At 38.4% G+C, this 15961-nt stretch overlaps 1 protein-coding gene across 1 annotated transcript in view; it reads right to left on the bottom strand.

Annotated features, from left to right (window-relative positions):
- The window catches only part of ANKRD55 (ankyrin repeat domain 55), a 568067-nt gene that overhangs the window by 500314 nt on the left and 51792 nt on the right, over positions 1-15961 (bottom strand). Inside the window, exons 3-5 of the mRNA XM_049102766.1 lie at positions 15214-15333; positions 10141-10264; positions 9161-9275 (exon numbers count right to left, since the gene is read on the bottom strand). The gene's annotated coding sequence lies outside the window, so the exon portion shown is untranslated. The remainder of the gene's footprint in view (positions 1-9160; positions 9276-10140; positions 10265-15213; positions 15334-15961) is intronic.

Here is a 15961-nt window from a genome sequence, read left to right on the forward strand (position 1 = left end):
CATGCCAGGCACTGTTCTCTGTCTTCTGTGTGTACTCATTGAATCAGTCTTCAGTTAATGAAAAACCTCAGGTCGATCTATCAGTTAGAAGTTGTACTTGGCTTCTCGTGACAGATAATCCAAAAATAGTGACCCAGACACAAAGGTATTTTCTCTTATAAGAAGAAAGAAAGAAAGAAAGAAAGAAAGAAAGAAAGAAAGAAAGAAAGAAAGAAAGAAAGAAAGAAAAAGAAAGAAGAAAGAAAGAAAGAAGGAGAAAGAAAGAAAGAAAGAAAGAAAGAAAGAAAGAGAAAGAAAGAAAGAAAAAAGAAAGAAAGAAAGAAAGAAAGAAAGAAAGAAAGAAAGAAAGAAAGAAAGAAAGAAAGAAAGAAAGAAAGAAAGAAATCTGGAGGAAGCAGGTCAGGGCTGGTATGATGACTCAGCAAAGTCTCCAAGGACCAAGAATCCTTCTACCTGTTCCACGTCTCAACAAATAGCTCTGTCTTCAAGGTCACCTCCACATTCAAGATGGCAAATTGGGGTGCTAGCCTCATATCAGCGTTTCAGCTAGCAGGGAGACAGGAAGTACCAAAGGCAAAAGTGCCCTCCCTCCTTTTTAAGAAGTCTTCCTGGGGACACCTGGCCGGCTCAGTCAGTGGAGCACGCAACTCTTGATTTCAGGATTGTGAGTTTGAGCCGAGATCAAGTTGGGTGCAGAGATTACTTAAAAATAAAATCTTATAAAAAAAAAAAAAAAAAAAAGCCTTTCTGGAAGTCTCACAGAGTACTCTGCCCAACTCTAGTCAGCCAAAGCCTGGTCACACAGCCACACCTACCTGAAGGGAAACCCAATCTTTGCTGAACACATTGCTGTCCTGAGAAAGCAAGCTTCTTTTGGTAATGAGAGAAGAAGAGCCTATATTGGTTTAAAGCATAAGCTATGTCTGCAACACAGGACTACACACACACATACACACAAAATCAGTCTCTCTCTTTCTCCCCAAACCCCACCAACTCCATTCTTGGCTCCCACTGAACAACAAAGAACACATTTGGAACACATTTCAATATGTGTTAAGTAAGCTACTGTGAGAGTAGACCTCACTCACACATTTTTGCTATCACATTTTTGATGAGGCAAAACATGAAACTTAACCATATCTCAGCCTTGGAGAAAGCAGCTGGCCAGACAGCAGGGCCACATGGTGCTTATATGCAGAGTGTAAATTTGGATCACACACACTGTGATGATGCTGGCAGTCAGGATAAAAATAAGTACCTCCCAACACCCTCCACATTGTGATTATAGTATTCAAACTGTGAGCGCAAGGGTAGTGAAAGCAAACAGTGGGAAAATGAACTCATTGTAAAACCTCCCTCAAGGAAAGCTGATAGGGTCTGAAAAAACTTTAGTAGAAAACTCTTCCTTCTCTCTCAGCCTGTGTGTGTGTGTCTGTGTGTGTGTGTGTGTGTGTACGTGTGTGTCTATCTCTATGTGTCTCTTTCTCTTTTACTCCCTCTTCCACCCTACCTAAGATGTATCAGGACTGCAGTGTTACTTAACTATTGTGAGCTAACTGTAAAGCACCTATATACAAACCTCCAAAGAGAGGCTCCCTCCATTAAAACACTTCAAGCCATTGACTAACCTGGATTTGCAGTTTCTCTCAGTTTGGAGCCTCACAAGGCAGACAAAAACTCCTTTATAAAGAAGCTCGGAAAGAACTGAACTCTGAAACGATAGGGTCTCTGTGTTCTTTGTGTAGGTAGGCAATTTCCCAGCAAGGTTTCGGGTTTTGCAGTTAGCTTTTGTGAATACAATAAAAGAGAGATAGTAACCTTTACAGTGAGTCGCAGCAGCACCCTAATACTAGGCTCTGTGAAAACAGATCACATTACCTGGAGCCTCACACTGCAGCCTGGGGTTATTGTGCAAAACTGGGTTCTGTTGTAGGCATCCAGGTAGTCTTTCTTCATCGAGGCAGGTCATTGTACCTCTGCAAAGCTGATTTTTTTCATTAAGGGAAAACTGTCCTTCCCCCAATTCAATTGACATTGAAAGTCACTGCTAAGTGGACTTGTGTGGGGAGCTCTGTGGGTACAGGCAGAGAGGGAGAAAATCTTGTGAGGGGCAGGAGAAATGTCCACAAGCTATGTAAACTACCAGGTAAATCACCTCAGGGGCACAACTACCATAGACAATAACTCAGAAGTATAGCTACCTTGACCAAGACACCAGACCAACAAAGTTTGGAAATTGCTGATGCCTTCCTTAGCATGAGAATGGGTGGTATTAAATTAAGACCTGTCTTCACCTCTGAAGACTTTCTTCTAACTTGGTTCATGAGGCAATAGCATTGCATACAGCTATATCCTATCTAATAAAAATCAATATTATAAATCACACCCTAAAAGAAACTTGTCCTTCAAGCTACACCTCTACTAGCAGAAGAATTTCAAAGCACTGTTCTTATCTATCACAGTTAACTGGTGTTCTCCACATTACCATAGAGAACTCAAGACTATACAGAAGAGGCAATGTGTAATGAATATTTGGTGGCAATAAAGGCTGTTCAGTTGACAAAAGACCTAGAAAATGTGAGTGAGGAAAGCATTCAATCAAAAAATCTTTGTTGGTTGCCAGCTATATGCCATTGTAAGACACTATTCTAGACTTAGACACTGTTCTAGGAACTAAACAGACCAAATACTTGCCCTGGTAGAGCTCACGTTCAACTGACAGGCCATATAGGCAAAGTTTCCCAGAAGGCACCATTGGGGCACAAAGATCAATACTTCACAGCCAATAATAAATTCTCACTTCTCTTACATCTAATGAGGGAGATACCAGTACTACATTAAGAGCTTTACCGGAATACTGTCTGGGCTCAAAGGAAGTATGCATGCATGTGAAGTGGTCTGAAACTAATAAACTTGCAAAAGAAAACCAAAACGGCCCAAATTGGGTAGTGCTAAGGAACTACAGAAGGAAGTATGGTAAGGTGAGGCCAACCCAGAAAGAAAGTTTAGATTAAGCTGATTTTGAATCAGGAGTTTAGGGCTCTTAGTCCCAGGTACCTGTTATAACTTACAATAAACTCCTGTTGGACCTAATCAGGCCATTCACTGGGGGCCAGAATGCATCATATCTGGAGCCCAAGTGGCTAAAAGTAGGTACAAGGGCTATCAGAACATTTTGGGTACATATATGTGTCCCACTCTCTATTTCAGGCTTTCTGAAGGACTGAAAAGTATATACCTCAGAGGTCACAAAGCAACCCACAGAATTATTTTGTTTAGCCTGCAAATTATTAGAAAAAAAATACATTTCTGTGTGCCAAGATGTAAAAATCAAAACATTTTGCCTGCTAAAATGGAGCTTTGCAGCTTCTTTAAAAGAAAGGTGAGGGGATCCCTGGATGGCTCAGTGGTTTAGTGCCTGCCTTCGGCCCAGGGCATGCTCCTGGAGACCTGGGATCAAGTCCCAAGTCGGGCTGCTCCCTGCATGGAGCCTGCTTCTCTCTGTCTGTGTCTCTGCCTCTCTCTCTCTCTCATGAATAAATAAATAAAATCTTGAAAACAAAGAAGAAAAGAAAGAAAAGAAAAGAAAGAAAAGAAGGAAAGGAAAGGAAAGGAAAGGAAAGGAAAGGAAAGGAAAGGAAAGGAAAGGAAAGAAAAAAAAGAAAAGAAGAAAAGAAAAGAAAAAAAAGAAAGAAAAGAAAAGAAAAGAAAAAAGAAAAGAAAAGAAAGAAAAGAAAAGAAAAGAAAAGAAAAGGCTAAGGGGGCACCTAAGTGGCTCAGTCAGTTAAGTGTCTGACTCTTGGTTTCAGTTCAGGTCATGATCTCAGGATCCCTGCTCAGCAGGGAATCTGCTGAAGATTTTCTCTCTCTCCCTCTCCTTTTGTCCCTTTTCCGCTGTTCATGTGCACTCATACTCTCTCTTTTACTCTCTCAAAAAATAAAAATAAACAAATAAAAGAAAGAAGAATATATGGCAACATTGGGCTTACACTACTGAAATACAATAAGAGGCCAGAGCTGGAGAGTTTTCTGACCCCCACTCCATCCTTCTGGGTACATGGGCCTTACACCCCCACACACAGAGTCCCTACAACTTCCCGTGGCCTTCCCTAATCTAAATAAACCCATCAGTTGCCTTTTTTTTTTTTTTAGATTTTATTTATTTATATATGAGAGAGAGCACAAGCAGAGGGAGAAGCAGACTCCCCATTGAGAGTGGAGCTGGACATGGGACCCAATCCCAGGACCCTGAACTGAGATCATGACCTGAGCCAAAATCAGATGCTTAACCAACTGAGCCACCCAGGCACCCCCCAGTTGCCATTTTTAATGGCATTACAATATTCATAATTCACAATCAAAAAACAACTTCTTCCCATGTCATTATCAAGTATGGGGACATGAAAGACCTGAGCAACTATATATCTTTCATGAAAAAAAAATCACTTTCCTTCATTCTACAAGTACTAATTGACAGCCTATTAGAAGCCACATACTGTTTTAAAGTCTACAGATATAGCAGGGGTGGGGGGAAAGGGGGAATATGTCTCTACCCTTGTGAAGCTGTTTCCTATTTGTGAGAGATAGATCATAAACAAATATACAATATACCTTCAGGGAGCTATATGTAATATGAGAATGAAAAAAAAAGCAAGGGTAGGGTTAAGGGTAGAGTGTAGAGATGGAGTAAAGAGTTAGATATATTGGTCAGGGAAGGCCACTCTGATGAAGTAGCATATGAACAAAAACCTGAATGACCTGAAGGAGTGGGCACTGAGAAAGTATATCTCTGTATAGAAGGAAAAAACATTTCAATGTATTTAATATGCAAGGGGCATTTGTGCCAAAAGAACCTAAATAAACCATGAAATAAACCAAGGTAAAAACTATGGAACAGCACACAGAAAAACATGCATTTGTGCCAAAAAAATCTAAATAAACCACGAAATAAACCAAAGTAAAAAACTGTGGAACAGCACACACACACACACACACACACACACACACACACACACGGTCCAGTCTTTAAGAAGCCTGCTTTTCAACCGATTTTTTTAAACATCTATATTTTAGATTTTTATAATCATTCTACTGGAGAGAAAACCAAAATCCAGTTTATTTGTTTTTTTTTTTAATTTTTATTTATTTATGATAGTCACAGAGAGAGAGAGAGAGAGAGAGAGAGGCAGAGACATAGGCAGAGGGAGAAGCAGGCTCCATGCACTGGGAGCCCGACGTGGGATTCGATCCCGGGTCTCCAGGATCGCGCCCTGGGCCAAAGGCAGGCGCCAAACCACTGCGCCACCCAGGGATCCCCAAAATCCAGTTTAATATTAACAATCTAATTATATTTCAATCTTAGTGACCTCTAGGGATAAGTAAGAAAATCTCCATTCTACAGATGACAAGGCTCAGAATGGTTAACGTCCTTGTTTACAATAATATGGTTACCAAGTAGCAAAGACAATACAAGGCTATCCTGACTCTAGTTTTAGGGTCTTTCCAAGGCTAGTCCTTTAATAACTTCCTCTGAAGCACCTGCAACAAGAGAGACTGAAACAGAAAGAAGTGAGGGAGTCCAGAGGTTTAGAAGTCCAGGAATTATTTCCAATCAGCTGTAAAAAGAACTCTTCAGATTTTATATTATCTTTGAAATGTATACATATTTTATGTTTATTCTATAATTTATCTGTATTTTTTCAATTTTGATCAAAGAAACACACCAAAGGAAGATTAATGCTAATTTATGGCCCAACTTTTCTTGTCCTCCCCCCAGATACAGTGAACCCCCTCTTTTTGAGAATAATGTCAAAAGTCTGCAGAATTTCACTAGCAGACCAGTAGGGAATTAAAGATGCAGCAGTGTGACAGACCACAATATTCTTACATCAAATGCATAATTACTGAGATATATAAAAGTGATTAAAATACTTTTTATATTACAAACATATGCATGCATGAATGTATTACAAAGTGGTATTCAAATGTCAAATTAATTTTATTTATTTTATTATAATTTGCAAGATGATGTGCTCATCTGTAGATAAAATAGCATAATCCAAGAAAACTGGGGAATGGTACCTTCTAAAAATAAAGTTATAGTCATTAAGCTCAAATCAGTGGATTGTTAGGACAAGTTTTCCTTTAGAATAATAATATATTGTTTCATTAAGGATAAAATATAACTGTTCTGGGAATGTATCACATAGATGTTTCCAATTGGTGTCTCTGTACTCTTCTAGTCATGAGTTGTTACAGATGTGTCTCTGGGGCTTCTACAGGATGAAAATAACTATTCCTTGCCTTGACTTTCAGTCTTTATATAATTGCAAGCCTTAGCAACTTAGGAGTTTTTGGCTCATCTATAATGGCAAGACTCTCTTCCATGACTTTTCCCTGAGGGACTATATTTATATTGCACCTGATATTTTACCCAATCTCGAAGGATAAGGATGAATTTGGAAAGCATCTTTGCTCAAATCATTCATCACTCTTGAAAATGGCTGGCGTGAGTCCACATTATTTCTCTCACATTCTAATGCATGTTGTTCCAAGACATCTTTTCATGTACCATGTAGGAAAAAACTCCACAACAAGCAGAAACACCCAAGGCATCTAATGATCTGTCCAAAGACCTACTAAGGAGATACTGGTGCTGGTTCACTTGAACCAAAGGCTTCTAGAAATAAATCTGGGTGTGAGTTGGCATGAGACTTTAAAAAGGAACACAGACTGTCCTTTTAGGGCCCATATCAGCGGTGGGGGGTTGGTATCTGTTTCATCTGTGAGCCATCTGAGGAAGCACCTGACAGGGTAGTTCTCCTTTAAACACTTTGTTGTGGTCTATCAGAAGAAAAGCTGCCACTTCATCCCTTCTCTTCTGGCCTCCTAATCCTGTCTCTTAAAAGTACTGATTATGCAAATCATTCTACAAGTCCCCACTTGCTCAAATGTCAGGTTAGGCTGTCATTAGTCCTCTCCCCCATTTCTGAAATGGCCTCCTAATTCATCTGTCTACCTCTGGTAACTCCTCCCTCCAATCTATCCTTCCCACTGCCATCAGAACAAAGTAAAGCACAGATCTGATTCTCTACTGACTACAGTCTTGGAGGCTCTCGGCTTCCCTTTCTCTCTCATCTCTGGTGGTTCCCTGTCTCTTGCGTTCTGGGCCTTGCTCTTCTTCACCTGCTAGCCTCTCCAAAAGGAAAACCTTTCCCTCCTCTCTGTCTCTCTGACTTCTATTCTCCCTTCATGATTAAGCTCTCCTCTCTGATACAGTAATTCCTCCAGCACCACTCACTCAGTGCACCTCAAACACACTTTAATGTAGCAAGTATGTTTCAATTACTTGTTTTTTAAAAAGATTTATTTATTTATTCATGATAGAGCGAGAGAGAGAGAGAGAGAGAGAGAGAGAGAGAGGCAGAGACACAGGAGCAGGGAGAAGCAGGCTCCATGCAGGGAGCCCGATGCGGGACCCAATCCCGGGACTCCAGGATGGTGCCCTGGGCCAAAGGCAGGCGCTAAACCGCTGAGCCACCCAGGGATCCCCCAATTATTTTTTTTAACTCTACACAAGCCTCATCTTCAGAGGATAACTACTAGGTCTTCATTATCTTTAATATACCCACTTCCATCCTGGAGAGCATTAACTCCACAATACACCCAGTCTGCCTTGCCCTGAAAAAAACCCCAAGGAAGAAAGCTGAGAGACACTGCAGCTTGAGGCACTGCTTGAGATGCACCTCCAGCAGCAACACCAAGACCTGTCCACCAAAGCTGCAGCAGAAATCAGGGACTCAGGGGATGCATCTCAGGGCGAAATGTGTCTGCTACAGGCTCACAGATTTGAATCACTGTGGAAATTCAGAGTAGGGGAGCACCTCAGAGGTCTCCTGGTTCAGGCTCCCACTCAATGCAGGGATGCTCTTACAGATCACTGACAGGTGGACTCTCCCCCAACCCCACTCCATAACACAGGCAAATGATAGTATTATACAGCTCATTGCTTGGCATTTCTGCCAAAGATAAGTTGATCCAAATTTAATAATAATATTTAAAAATTAAATAATAACATTATCAAGTGCTTATTAAATGCCAAGTATTATACTAAGAGCTTGGCATGTACCATTTAATCTCTTCATAAGTACCTCATGTGGTAAATACAATCATCATCATCTCCAGTTTCTCGGTAAAGACTAGCAAATGCCAGTACCCCCATTTTAGTGCATGCTGGCAGGACTCCCCAATGCCTGCACCTGCTTCTGTGGGCCAGAAACCATTCTCTGGTACCAGAGCACACCTTCCTGCAGTATATTTAGCCAGAAGTGCCAGAGAATTAACACTCCCCAGAAGCATCCTTCAACCAATGACTGTGAGGGCTGCCCATCAAGTGGCTTGATCTGTAGTAAATGGTCTACAATGACTCCCAGAGTTCCCCAGCAGGGGAGAGCTGCCATTGCCCACACTTGTAGCATGCTTGATAACTCACCCTTTCCTTCATCAGCTCACTTTCCCACTCCCTACTAATATTTCTTGGGATTACCTCCCAATATTTGCACTTAAAATCTGGTCTCTGGAGCTTCCTTCTAGAGAAACCCAACAAAAACAAGGAAGTGAAGGCACAGAAATTCAGGAACATGCCCAGGATAGGATCTCCACCTCAGGGCCCATACTCATCTCCACTGCACTATACTGCATTCAGCTATCCCACGAGAGCAAGAAGTGCATCTTTTCCTGCCTCTATAGACAAATATATGAAGACAGACAAAGCATCTCCTACTCTTCCACCATGACTGTTTTCATACCCACCATCCCCCTCTCAGGGCACCGTATTTAGCTTCAAATTTTCCACTTAAAACTAAACATATGAAATTATTCTGTTTTAAACCTTTCGTAATTCCATCCATCTGTTTCTTAATCTTGTGTCATTATAGAAGCAGAGAACTGAAAATATGTATACTAAGCTATTCAATTTTAACCCTGTTTTAATACAAAAATTCCTAGAACTATTTCTGTGTTCCATATGGCATCCATGCAAACAAAATTCAAAATTTTATTGAACTGGCTAAAATGAATCTGATTAAATCTTACAATATAAGTAATAATTATGTTAATAAGTACTTATCAATTTAGCAAGATGTAAATACTAAATACTTACTATGTATTCATTAACAAAATAACAACAAACATTCTAATAGACTCCTCCTGTATATCTTGATCAATTGCAACCTCATCCAGAGGTATCTCTATTTTTTTAGAATCTTCCATGTCAGCTATAAAATAAAAATTCAAAGATCATAAATTGTCTACCAAAAACATTCCCAGAAGTAAACAACTCCACAGCGAGATGTGCAAAACATATTTAAGGTTCCTGAAGCTATATGGAATCAATCTAGGTACAACATATTCAATGTAAAATGATTGATAACTTCAGGAATTCTAACATGTTATAAACAGATTATGAAATGAAGATTTATAGAATTTTAGAGCAAGAGGAACCTTAGGAAACAATTCATATTTTGATTTCTTCTTTTGTAGAAGGCTTTACAACTAAGCAGAGACATAATGAGCAATAGAACCAGGTTTCTTAGCTCCTAATTCAGTGCTTAGTTGGTTTACCACAGTTTGTATCATTTTCTGAATAATTCACATAAAGTATCTTTCTATATTGAATCACTAGTTCATCCCCATGATAACCAACTCCAAGCTTGAAACAGATAAATGAAACTAATCAAATTTATGAGTCAGGAATTTAGAATTAGGATAATGGGGGACTAAGTCAGAGGGAAAGTACTTGAATTGAGAAGTCACACTAAATAGTACAAAGTTAACATTGGGTGCTACCTTGGGTATATGCAGTGGCATAAGGTAAACCACTGCAGAACCCCCAAGAGACAGAAAATAGCCTGAGTCTCACTATCCCAAACTGCCTCTTCTGGGGGCCTGGTGATATTTGGACTTCATGAAGCTTGTTTGTATTTTTAAAGCCAATATCCCTCAACCATTCAAGCTACTTGAATGAACCAACTTAAGTAGATTTCTCTTCCCTGTAACAAAAAGTGCCCAGGGCAGAAGACTCTTCCCTCCTCTTGCTATTAACAAAACAACTATAAAAAGAAAATGGGTGTTGAGGAGCACCTGGGTGGCTCAGTGGTTAAGCGTCTGCCTTTGGCTCAGGGAGTGATCCCAGGGTCCTAAGATCAAGTCCTGCATCAGGCTCTCCATGGGGAGCCTGCTTCTCCCTCTGCCTGTGTCTCTGCCTCTGTGAATAAATAAAATCATGAATAAATAAAATCTAAAAAAGAAAGAAAGAAAAAGAAAGAAAGAAGGAAAGACTGAGAGAGAGAAAGAAAGAAAAGAAGAAGAAGAAGAAGAAGAAGAAGAAGAAAGAAAGAAAAAGAAAGAAAGAAAGAAAAGAAAGAAAGAAAGAAAAAGAAAGAAAGAAAGAAAGAAAGAAAGAAAGAAGAAAGAAAGAAAGAAAAGAAAGAAAGAAAGAAAAAGAAGAAAGAAAGAAAGAAAAGAAAGAAAGAAAGAAAGAAAGAAAGAAAAAGAAAGAAAGAAAGACTGAGAGAAAGAAAGAAAGAGAAGAAGAAGAAGAAGAAGAAGAAGAAGAAGAAGAAAGAAAGAAAAGAAAGAAAGAAAGAAAGAAAGAAAGAAAGAAAGAAAGAAAGAAAGAAAGAGAAAGAAAGAAAGAAAGAAAGAAAGAAAGAAAGAAAGAAAGAAAGAAGAAAGAAAGAAAGAAAGAAAAAGAAAATGGGTGTTGAATAATGGAATAATAAAAATGGCCATTGGAATCAGCATGAAGAACTGGAATAAAGCAGGAGACCAAGTTTATTCAAATGCCAGCTGTGGTTAAAGAATGTCATTCATTGTATGGGAAAAAGAAGCTGAGATCCCTCTCTAACTTCTTAAGTCAGTTTAGGAGCAGTCCCTTGATATTATAAATGTATGAGTTTTGAATGGGGATTTTCCTGCCCTCCTCCTCTTTTAGACTTGCCCTGGTGGTTCTAGACCAGAGAACAAAGGAACCTAATCCAGGAACATGAAAGGGCATTTTCCCTCTTCCACAAGCTACTCTTCTGACCATGAATTTACAGTCCTTCTGAGCTCCCTGCTACTCCCACCTTTTGGGGATAGCTCAGAACCTTAAGTCAACAGGGCCTCTTCCAATTTACTACTGGTTCTATTGGTTTCCTATAGCTTCAAGACAATCACTACACCTAAATTAGTAAAGCATTTTAAAAGTTCTTCTCCCAACAGCATTAAACACAATTGAATTAGCACTATTTATTTTCAACCAGCAGCCATTATCTTAACTATTTGTTGACAAAACCCTGATTATCCATTTGGCCATATCCCCAGCTCATTAGCTCAGAAGAAAGTCCAGATGAATTTCAGATATTCAAGACAATGCCATTCCTTTGTCAATGATTTGTAGAGGCATGGGCATGTAACATAAATCTAGCCAATAAGATCTCGGTAGCTAATATTTATTGAATGCTAACTCTGTGTCCTGGTCTAAGTGTTTCATAAGAATTCATCCTTTTTTCCTTCATTACAACTCTGTAAGCTAGAATCCATATTGTCCCTATGTCACATCTTACATGAAATGTAAGATAAGCCATTTTGATTCAGATTTTCTGTTACCTGTCACTGAACCAATCTGAACCAATACTCCAATTAACCTGTCCTTTTCTCTTTAGAACCACACTTAAGCATGAATGCAAGGACAGCAAGAGAATATATAAATGCCATACATCCTATTGCAATTCTTCCCTTCCCAGTTCCTGTAAAGGTTTTTCTTATACTTTACTATGAGTAAAAAAAAAAAAAAAAAAAAAAGACTCATTCTCATGTATTAAGTTTATTATTAAAACACCTTACTATTGGCTTGTTTTATTCATGAAAAACCAACCTTGTAAACAAATGTAACAAATGAACATAAGTTTTCAGTATAAGCTCTATCAAAAAGATAGACAAATAGCCTTTTCCAAGCCTGTATTATTTCACTTAGGACTATTATTTGCTGAAGCAATCCCAGTTCATCCCAGGACTTCCGATTGCATGGTTATTGAATTAAATCCAATCTTCTGCTCTATCATAATTTATATTTTTATTATTTTAATTTTGGACCCTCTGAAATCACTGCTCACTACTCAAACCACTGCCTCATAAAATAATATTTTTATTATATGTTTCATGTTTCCAAGTTCCTTGGTTTTATGTCTACATATTTTTGGAAATGTAAGGAAAATTATTTTTAAGTCCTTTAGTAAATGTATTAAATAGCCATTAGTTAGGCTCTTGGCCATTAAATTTCTAATATTAAATTACTATTCAGGTGTTTCCTTCTTGCTCTCTGGCCAAAAATAAAGCAACTCACTTTAACTGTCTTTATACAGTGTTAAAAGTAATTCAGTTATACTGACATAGTTTAATATAGTGGCAGAATCATATGTCAATATGTAAATGCTGTGTGATTTATTTTCTTTGTAACATTGGGAAAGTTAATATTTGTGCCTCAGTTTCCTCACATATAAAATAGAGATCATACTAATAACTAATTTTTAGAGTTGTTGTGAAGATTAAATAAACCAATACATATGAAGCACCTGATAAGTACCAAGGACACAATAAGAACTCTAAATATGATTATTCCTATTATTATTATCAGGGTTAGCTGGTAATTAACAGAGAACTTGATTAACAGTGACTTAAACCATTAGAACATATGTTACTTACTAAGCATGACACTTGTTGGCTCTAGGGTTGGTTCATAGCTCAAAGATGTCATGAAGGACTGAGGCTCCTGCCACCCTTCTGCTTTGCCATTCTCAGTGTACTGGCAAAGTGTCCCTCATAGTTATAAGACAGCAACTCATTACAAGTTCTTCTAACAACAGTAAGGTAAGAGGATGAGGGCAAAACTAAAAAGGGAAGAAGGAATGAACTTTCTCCTGATAAATATTTATCTTTTCAGAAGGAAAATATTTCCCAGAAATGGCCCAAAATGTCTCATGTCTTAATGGCCAGAACTGGGTCACATGACCATTTCTAAACCAATTACTGAGAAAGAACAGAATTACTATGACTGATTTAGACCAGTGACAAGTCATTTTCTGAGGCTGGAACTTTAGCTGCATGATCAAAACCAGGTTTCCATCACCAAGGGAAAGAAGAGAATAGTCACTGGGTATGCAATCAATAGCGTGTGTCATCAACAAGCACTCATTTTTTGCATACTACGTGCTTAGCTAGTGCTCCTACTAAAACTATAGAAACTGTCAAAAGAACGAATGACATCTTCTTGGCCCTTTTGGTCCTGTTTACTTGGCATCTTTAACCTGAAGGCTATTCCTGCTAAGGCCTGCCAAGTAACTAAACCAGAGCCTTTAAGGCCTCCTTCCTAATCACTCTGGGTGGCTTCACCTATTCTCCCCAAATAAGTTTGATCTTCCTTTTCCTGGTCACATTCTTGTGTTGCATCTTGAAGTGTTTCATACTCTGCATTGCTTGGCCACTTTCAAGTAATGATAACTGAAGGATGGCACAGAGTTAGTAATTCAAAATTCCATGATTAGAATCTCTGAGCACCCCAGATACCCAGGAGCAGATTCCATTTCTCTCTTTTTTTCCTTCTCTATTGAGGGGCTACTGTGAGACAGGCACTTTGATAAATTCTTTCCACTCATTCCCACCAAAAAAAATTCATGAAATATAGGATTCAGATAAAAGCAAAGGACATAAAGACAGTGATTTGCACAAAACCAGTGGCTAGAAATAAGAAAACTATCCCTTATTGAGCCTATGCTACATATGAGCCAAACACTGCCCTCAATGCTACATATGAAATCATTCCTTTAATTCTCTTAACCACCCCATAAGGTAAGCATTCACTCACAACAAATACTTTCCAAGTACTCCCTACCTGCCATTCTATAGGTAAGATATCTGCAGCTTCAAAAGCTAAGTAAGTTCAAGTTCATCCAATTAGAAAGTAACAAGTATTATTAAAACTAGATCTAATTTTAAAAGCTTTATGTTGAAGCCTTACCCACCCCACACTGCAGGAATTTGAACCAAGGCCTCCTTTAGGCCCATTCCATAACTGCTAAATCACAGATGGAACATGTTTTATTCTATCTACTGTTCATGTTTTATTCTATCTACTGTTCTGTGAGATGTTCTCCAAATAGTTCAAGACTGGCCTAGCTGTCCAAAATGAAGTTGGGAATCTCTCAGAAAATATTTAGCAAATTAGTAACTCCCCTTTTGCCTTTCGAAAGTAGAGAGGCAGCTGATCCCTGTTGAGTTTAAGTAAAGGGGCTTCTGGGGAGGTAGATTATCAATATTTATCACATTTCCACTCTGTCATCAAGCCACAAATTAAGTGTTGTAACTTGGATTAAGCAAAATCTCTTGCACATGCCTTTTCCAGCAAAAGGTGGGCATATTCAGAGATACAGAACTAAATGAGACTGTTGCCCATTTTACCCAATCTAAATTTTGTTAGCTGGTCTGTTTTAGAAACAATATGGCCAAGAGATCTGCTATAAACCATTAAAACCTTTATTCTCTGTCGGCCCCAGATTACAGTTTACCAGGAAAGAGATTTAACAATTGGTAACTGCTCCAAATTTCCCCCTAAAGGAAGACTTCTGTCCCTGTTTCTCTCTTTGGTGTAACCTTATTCAGGTAGTTTCCTACTCAGAAACCAATTGGAGCTCTATCTGTAGAAATATGCAGTTCAAAAGATCTTTCCTTGCCTGTTTCTAGCACTGTTAGAGACTTACAAGAAGAAGGAAGTGTAGAGACATTTCTTGTGTTCATTCTGTTTGTTTGTATTCATTATTTTGCTTCAGGTACTCAGGTTTAAAACATGCTACAGAGCAAAATATTACCAAATCCTTTCTCTAAGTGCATTTATTTTCATGAAGGAGTGAAGTTTCAGAAAGCAAAACCTGACATCTGAGCTGCTCTAACACTCACTGCATCACTCTCCAGAGCTAGTCCCCAGGAGCTGCAAAATCAAGTTGTTGGGAAGCATGTATGTGCTGATCAACACAACTATATAAACCCAAGTTAAAATAAGGTGGATATGACAATCCCAGTGACCATGATATTTCAAAATCATGAAATAATATGCTTTTGAAAATATTCAAAAGCTCCAAAGGATGACTAAAGAAAACAATGTAATAAAGTAATACTTACAGTTTTCTTTCATTTGGATACAACACACACACACACACACAAAGCATAATGCAAACTTTGAAGTCCTTTCATGAAATGAACATACTGAAGTCTTCTTAATTCTGAGTCCCAATTTTCTCTCTGTGAAAGAAATTTTTGATGAAGAATTATCTCTAAGGTCAAAAAAAATAGCTTCTTCATCTTGCATCCCATGCTCTTTACAAATCCATCTATTATGGCACTAGTTGCATCCCACTGCTCTGTAATTAGCAAGGACATCTTTCTGTCTCCTATCGCTAGACATGAAGGTACTCTGTCCTAGGCCAGGTATTAACCTGGATACTGGCCTAGGACATGGTTTATTATGAAAATGTAGCCAATGTTCATTAAAATAAGAGGGGTCTATGGTTCTATACATTTCAAAGCCTGCATCCAAATTTTGAATGCTATTGCTGTAACAAAGTTTTCAAAGTCACCACTATTCCACAAGTTCCCAGAAAGCAATCAGCCAACTATTACTAAAAACTATTTCAATAATAATTGGGATAAGACCCTGGGCACTTATCTGACATTTGTTGAATACAATTATAACACATATAACCTTGCTTTAATGAGATGATAAATCAATGGATTAATTTTTAAGTGATTTTCTATGGGATTATGGCAGCCCATCCCAAACCTTTCCCAGTTGTTCTTCCATATATTTCTTCCCTCATTGGAACTACATAAATTTCAAACACTACTAAATCACTATTTCTCATAATTCATT

This window comes from Canis lupus, chromosome 2, assembly GCF_003254725.2.
Source record: "Canis lupus dingo isolate Sandy chromosome 2, ASM325472v2, whole genome shotgun sequence".
NCBI classification, from domain to species: domain Eukaryota; kingdom Metazoa; phylum Chordata; class Mammalia; order Carnivora; family Canidae; genus Canis; species Canis lupus.